Below are 7,510 nucleotides of genomic sequence, written 5' to 3'. Positions count from 1 at the left end.
GTTTTCAAAAAGTAAAAGAGAAATGATTTCTTCACCTGTTCCTCTTTCACCGGGGTTGTAATAGCCTGCAATGCAGGCGTATTTTTGGAGCGGGAGCGCTGAATAAGCCTTCGTTGCTGTCATCTTGGGCGATGAAGCGCGAGAGGGCTGGAGCGAGTCAAAAGTGACCCTAAGGGATAAAGAGGGGGGGTGGGGGAGAGGAGGGAAAAAATTCGCTCTCATTTCCTACCCCCCCCCCCCCCCCCCCGCTCCCCTTCAGCCTCCTTCAAATACGCGAACTAAATTTATTATTCAGCGCTCGCCCATGAAAAACGCCTGCACTGCAGGCTAGGGTTGTAAAGGTAATTCGCTTTGTCTGACATTTAAAATCAGCCTTTGAAACGACGTTTTAGAACATATTAGAGTAGCAGCTGCTTAATTATCCTCTCCCTGTAAGGGGCTTTTCATGGATAATGAAACTGATAGGAAGAAACAAATATTTTAACTGGAATATAACTTCTCACTTCACTTCACTTGTCCCCTGGCGCCAAGGCCACTGTAACATAACAAATTAACTTAATTAAGAATCCCAGCCAGCAGAAGGTGGATCAGCAAGCGAGGCCGACTAAGGATTTGAACTCGATGCTACAAGTTCGGGTAGCATTGTGTCGCATTCCGTAAAAGATACCAACAGTCCATAATGCAACTGGAAGTTGTGTTAAGTAATTCTTAGTCGCTGGGACTTTAACTTCTGCTGTAATAACAAGATGTCCGTAATAATGCGCTAAGCAATTCAGTCGAGCCTTCAACATCACTCCCCCCGGAATTTAGACGCCTTTGAGCACTTAAGGGTAAAGCTTTAAACAACTTTTTTGACCCAGGAGGCAGGAATGAATGACCGCGGGACGAGAGATGTTGAAGTTTCGAAAGGATCGGCGCATATTCGCATATTAACGAACGAGATGTCTACGTGGTGGGAGCTGTAGAAATGATGTTCTTGTCCAAACAGTCCCGAAAGACTGCTACGATTAAGACACGTTTTTCACGTAAAAAAAAAAGTTTTCATGAACTTCATGAATTTACCGATGTAAGTCGTAAAATTCTGGAGTTTACTTTTCTTGACTTTTTTTTTTGTCTGTGTTCGCATATCTTGCCTCTGTGTTCGATGGGAGACAAAGCAATCCACATTGATACATACTTTAGTCCGGCAATTGTCGCAATGCTGGCTGCTCCCAATTACTCCGGCTACATCTCTCTTCAGCTTTTTACCAAGTCAGACTGTTATAGGAGGCAGAGAACTTCAGCCGGATCTTCTGCTTTAATCGCTGACTTCTGCAGTCGAAAATGTCATATAACGCACTCCATAGCAAACTCTTATGACCATCCGTGATACATTAACGAGTTCCCTTTTCTTTTTGCTTCAACTAAGCTGGACTGGTTATTGGGCCGGCTGACAGGAGTGCAGTGGCCTGCATTTCAGTGAGGCTCTTTTGCCTTCTTCGCTTTTTTTCCGCGCGGAAATTGGTTTCCGCGTGTTCAAACAGTGAAAAACGCAACAACAACAAAAAAAGAAAAACACAAAAAAACTCTTACAGAAACGTTTGCAACGCAGGCTAGGAGTTCAGTTTCCTAAATCCAAGGTGTCTGGAATTCCTTCCCTGAACCCTGTTCAAAGAATACAAAGTCTCCATTTAATATCCGTAACGATTCAGTTCTCGATTTGTAAAGCGCTCAGTCAAGTCACTAGTTTATAGTAACTTAAGTGTTTATAGTAACGTCGGAAATTGGGCCGTTTTGGTTAAGTATATTAAAATATACAAAACCCAATTTCCGACGTAGTGGCACTGAAAAATGTTACAATTTATGCTTCACTGATTTCTCTTAAAATATTGAAGAAATACACAAATACACATATAAGTATGAATTGAAAAAAAATTGAGATAGTTTAATGTTTTAACAGTGATTTTGATCCGGAATGTTGCAAAGCCTTTCAAATCAACCGAGACTTAACTTCTCAAGCTTCTGAAGCTTATCTTCTTGTCGATGAGCAGTAGGTCGAAGAAAGATAGTTTTTCGGTTTAGAGAATAGGACATTTTCACTATGGCGTCATTTTACTACAACTACCAGAACTCTTCATTTTTGTTGTTTTCTCATGCTTAGAGCTATTGTTCTTTGCTCTCCACTGGGATTACGAAATTTGAATTTGAAAAGGAAAACGAAATGTATTCTGGTAGTTGCAGTCAAACGACGCCATCATGAAAATGGCCTGTTAAAAAAAAGTCAATATTTCTGTACTAAACCCAAGCTGTAAAAAATAGATAAAGCGAAAAATAAAAATTGAAGCATTTAAGCAAAAAACTGAAAAAAAAATCGGTAATTGGAAACACTTTGCAATATAGTGAGATAAAACGAAAACGAAATTGTTGACTTGGCAAATGTGTCTTTTTGTCTCTAGATCGAAGAGTAACTTACCGAAGTTCGCACCATCGTTATTGAATTGATCACCATCATCATCATCATTATCATCGTCGTTTGCCTCGTCATCGACAATCCATATTATCGTAACCGACAATAGAAGTGTAACGTTCATCAATATTATTGTAGCTGTCACTGTCATCAAAATGATTATCATGGCTCTTTTTTCTTTCTTGTTCTTCACTGCTTTTCTTTTCTTCTTAGTATCAGTAGCTTCCTTTTCTTTCCTTCCTTTGCACGCCTAAACCTGAAAGGTAATGCCGACGCTAACATAATAAAATGTCGCACTTGGACATCAGTCTAAATCAGAATTATAGTCTTCGATTGACAACCAAATGATCATTACTATTCCGTTCTTTGATGTTATCATATAGCATGCCCTTCTGCTTAAATAGCGCTATAACAGAAGGGGCCGATGAAGCGTTCACTAGGAGGACCCACACTTCGCTTTAATCGTTCGAGATCTTGGGCAGTTCTTCTAATTGAGCTTCTCAAAATCCCCAATATCCTCCTTTTTGGCGGCCGAAGATTGTTTGGGCTACAGTCGAACCTCTTAAAGGGGAAGTATCATGGGGTTTTTGACCTCTTTTGTTAAAAATGGTGAAATAAGACCTTCACTTTGCTACAAAGTAATTCAGTCTAGAACGACGAGAGGAAAGAAATCAACTCAATTCTTGACAGGAACAACTCGTACTCTGTTCTAGCGCATTTTGGAAACAAAAATACGAAAACTTGAAGAACATTAGCCTAACATTTTTCAAGTTTCAATCCATTCCGACCTACTCTATCCCTGGCCAGCGGCACTAATCTATTGGTAAAGTCCCAGCCATTGATCATTAAACTAACAGCAATCCGAATATATCATGTATGACTGCTGCGGTGAAAAATCAGAGATTCTGCTCCGAAAATAGTGTGTTCTCTAAAATCCATCTACATGTACACTGATATGGAAGAAAATGCCCAGTATGTCTCATCTTAAAAAAAAGCGATCCCTGCGGCAGTAGCCTGCGAATACAGCCGCCTCTTATCCGCTCCCGCTACTACGGGAGCGAATGAGAGGCGGCTGTATTCGCAGGCTATGCGGCAGAGGTACTCGGAGAGTCAGTGAAACCGCAGCTTTAGAGAGAAGACCCTTTGTTAAATGTTTGTTTGGTTAAATAAGTACATTTACTTACCTTGCCAATTATCTAAGTGAATAAGAGACTGCAATACTTCTATCGCAGCCTTTAGTTGAATGTACTGGGGAAGTCCCTTATTCATTTTTTCAGTTTCAGTTCGGTTTTTGCATACCAACCATAGTCTTAGATCTGACATCTACATCTATAAGGATTATTTACAACGGGATAAACCCATTACCGCAAACTACAAAAGGAAAAAAACAATAACTAAATCACTGTCGGGATAAAAAAAAAAAGAAGAAGAAGAAGAAGAAGTGATCGAGATGGGTTTTGAATACCTCAACGCTTAATTGGACTATTAGTTCAGCCGGAAGTGAGTTACACTCTGGTAGTTCTTGCATAAAAACTGAATTTGTAAGTATTCCTCTCAGGTGTAATAAATTATTAGTGCCTTTGAGGTTCATCCTGGTGTTTAAGGCACATCTTAAGACTGAATAATGTCTGAATTAAATTGTTCCACACTAAATGTTAACGGATTAAAGGAGAATCCAGATTTCCATGCATGTTCAACCTTCTCATTTCTGATCTTAACATGTTGTTCAATTTTCAAGGTGTGTTCACAACAAAGCCATTAAAAAGATTTTAGAGTTGTACATTCTTTAAAATTTCCTAGAAAAGAATCGAGTTCCTCCCCCGGTGTTTCTGAAAATCACGTTTTCACCGGCGTCATCGCATGGCTCATCAGGGGTGGTCTTGGAATATTTCCGCGGCCCGAGGATATTTTGCATTTTAGACACTCAAGACACTAACACTAGTTAGCAGCATTAAAATATCTGTTATCTAGAGGGCAAACATGGCACTAAACTAGTCTTTTGTTAAGTAAAGATTTTGTTCACGACCACGATCTTTTATCTAAAATATGGTAAACGGATTGGTTTTACCTTCAAACTTGATCAGTTTTACTGCTTGATTCATTACTGATTTAATCTGAGTTTATGTAATGTTTAAGACACTAGAAGCAGTGTTTTATCGCGATTTAAAACCACGAGGCGCAGCCGAGTTGTTTTTAGACTGCTGCGAGTTTTTTGAACGGTTTCATGAACTGATTCCTGAAAAAGCGCGTGTCAAGAGAGTTCATTACATGACAATGATGCAATGATGCTATCTCTATTTTACCGACACTCAGTAAAATTCTCGAGAAAGCCGTGCATTCCCAGTTCTACCAGTACTTGGTTATTAACAACCTTCTCACAAGGAAACAGTTTGGATTCAGGCAGGGGCTCTCTACTGAATCTGCTTTGACATCATTTGCTGATGAAGTCTTATTGAACATGGAGCAAGGTAAACTGTGTGGGGCCGTGTTTTTGGATTTAACCAAGGCTTTCGACACTGTGGACCATCGGATTTTGTTACGCAAGCTTTCCAAAATTGGTTTATGTGAGAACTCGCTTCAGTGGTTCCGCTCTTACATTACTGACAGGAAACAGCGTACATGTTGTGGGAATGAGTTGTCTGATGAATTGCCAGTTACCCATGGGGTCCCTCAGGGTAGTATTCTGGGTCCTCTGCTATTTGTCATCTACATTAACGATTTGCCAAGCGTTCTAGATGCCTGTCAAGCATCACTTTATGCAGATGACACGGTGATCTACTGCTATGGGTCTTCCTCTCAGGAGCTGACTGAAAAGCTCAACCAAGACCTCCTGGCTGTGGCGAAATGGCTGAATGAACATAAGTTAACACTGAATCTAGACAAAACCAAATGCATGCTTATAGGCAGTAACAAGAAGTTACAGAGGAAAATAGCTCTAACTGTTTCAATCTTTGATCATTGTATAAACAATGTTACTTGTTTTAAATATCTTGGAATCTTAATATCGTCTGATTTTTCGTGGACAAATCATGTCGAATACATGGCAGGGAAAGTTAATCAAAGGCTTGGCCTACTTAGACGCATTAAGCATTTGTTACCGTTTAAGGCGCGTATCCTTTTTTATAAAAGCCTTGTTATGTCCTTATTCGAGTATGCTGATTTAGTTTGGGGAGACAAACATAATGTAACTTTAATGTCTAGTTTGCAAGTGCTTCAAAATAAGGCGGCTAAAATAATATTAGATCGACCACTGTATTCCTCTGCGTCTGATGCGTTAACTACACTGAAGTGGTTAACACTAGAAAAAAGGCGCTTCCAGCGCCGATGCGTACATGTATATAAATGTCTTAATGGTCTCACGCATCACGAATTAACATTAGTCACTCAGCAAGAACAGCATAGTTACAACACAAGAAATAAAGCAAACCTCAAAATTCCATCCATTAAAAGAAACTGGGGTAAACAAAGAACTGGCTATCATGCTGTAAGTGATTTTAACTCGCTGGACAAAACTATACGAGCCTCTGATAATGTAAATATTTTGAAGCGTCAGATTTTTAATTCATTGATTTAAGTTTTGTATTATACATAAGATACATTAGTTTTTAGTAGCATCTTTTAGCATTTTTATTCATTGTAAATTTTTAATTTTTAATTTTCGAGGTCCTTTTTGTAAACCACTTTTTAGTGAAAAAGTTTCCTCATTAAAGATTGTCATTATTATTTATTATTATTATTTAGTGAACGTTGGAAATTACCATACGAGAAAAACATTAAACACCGCATACTAATAAGGAGGAGGTTTTATCGGGTTTTAAAACCACTGCACGTGATGTTTTATCGACCATTTGATAGGTCAATGGGCTTATGAATTATTAATGAGTTTTTGAATGAGTTGTCAGTTCCAATACCAGAGTTACTCCGCCAGTTCAAAGAGTTAAAACTGTCATGGTTGTCGTGATGGTGCAAAACTTGCATTTTGATTGGTGTAGCGGAATTTGTGATTAGAGGATAGATGCACAAGTTTCATATATAAATTTAGTACAATACAACGATAAAATTTAAGGCTGTTGCTTGGGGTCGTGTCATAAAATTAAAAGACAAAAACGCAATACATACATACTTTATTGGCACGTCCCCATGGGGCTAATTAACATTCCGGCTAAAAAATACTGATTCAATTCAGACTAATCGCACTAAATATTAACTTACGGATTGGTTTTACCTTCAAACTTGATTTTACTTTTGCATTGCTTGTTTCATTACTGATTTAATCTGAGTTGATTATCAAACTACTTAATTATATGCATCAAAGCTAATATTCATGTACAATCGGAAATCACCTGTTTCCTTCACAAACGATGAGAATTTGAGACCAGTTAAATTACTAATGGTACGCGTAAAATTCATCTCCAATAAAATGTCGCATAGTCTGAGGGAATTAACGTTTTTCAAAAAAGCTTGTTTGTTGTTAACATCGTGATAATATTAAAATAAAGCCGTCAAAGCATTCCATAAAATGGAGCCTCTATAAGAGATGGAAGACTTCATAAAGTAACTATTCGTGGGACAACTAGTTTCGTCAGTCTGTTTAGTGCATCGTACAATTACTAAATATAACCCATATGAAACTCTGGACTGTTATCAGGGGTACTAACTTGTTGATTTGGATCATGTTAGCCGAGTTCTAACTTTGAAGTTATTAAGTCACGAATACGTTTTTAAGTAGATGCAGAGAATTGACTCGTTTAGTCGCCTAATGTCAAATGTCTCTAACAAGATACAAAGCCGTTGTTTTTCAAGTTCTACAAAATAATGAAGTACATTGATGCAGAATGAAAAGAACGTATTGACTGTTTTGTTTTAAAAAAACAATCGCGCCAGTTAAAAGCAATGTATTTTTATGTATTATCTCAGTCTATGACTGGGAAGTCATGGCTTCGCGCTCATTACAGATTCCAATCTCACACCAGATTCTCAATAAATCTACATTATGAGCCATGCACATCCCTTTCATCCCTGGATTTCGAGCGAAGGGGTTTTTAGAGAATCCCAGAAAAAAAT

General features: G+C 38.3%; 1 long non-coding RNA gene across 1 annotated transcript; it reads right to left on the bottom strand.

Annotated features, from left to right (window-relative positions):
* Positions 1-1,558: 1,558 nt before the first annotated feature.
* Positions 1,559-2,691, bottom strand: LOC146479334 (uncharacterized). The gene is made up of 2 exons (XR_014864937.1): positions 2,453-2,691; positions 1,559-1,644 (listed from the first exon to the last, which is right to left on the bottom strand). It is a non-coding gene; the product is annotated as an uncharacterized LOC146479334 (long non-coding RNA).
* Between the last annotated feature and the right edge of the window lie 4,819 nt (positions 2,692-7,510).

The sequence above is a fragment of the Pavona decussata genome, unplaced genomic scaffold (genome assembly GCF_977016875.1).
Source record: "Pavona decussata unplaced genomic scaffold, jaPavDecu1.1 SCAFFOLD_59, whole genome shotgun sequence".
Lineage (NCBI taxonomy): Eukaryota > Metazoa > Cnidaria > Anthozoa > Scleractinia > Agariciidae > Pavona > Pavona decussata.
The sequence above is the reverse complement of the archived record's forward strand: the minus strand, read 5'-3'. Positions and strand labels throughout refer to the sequence as shown.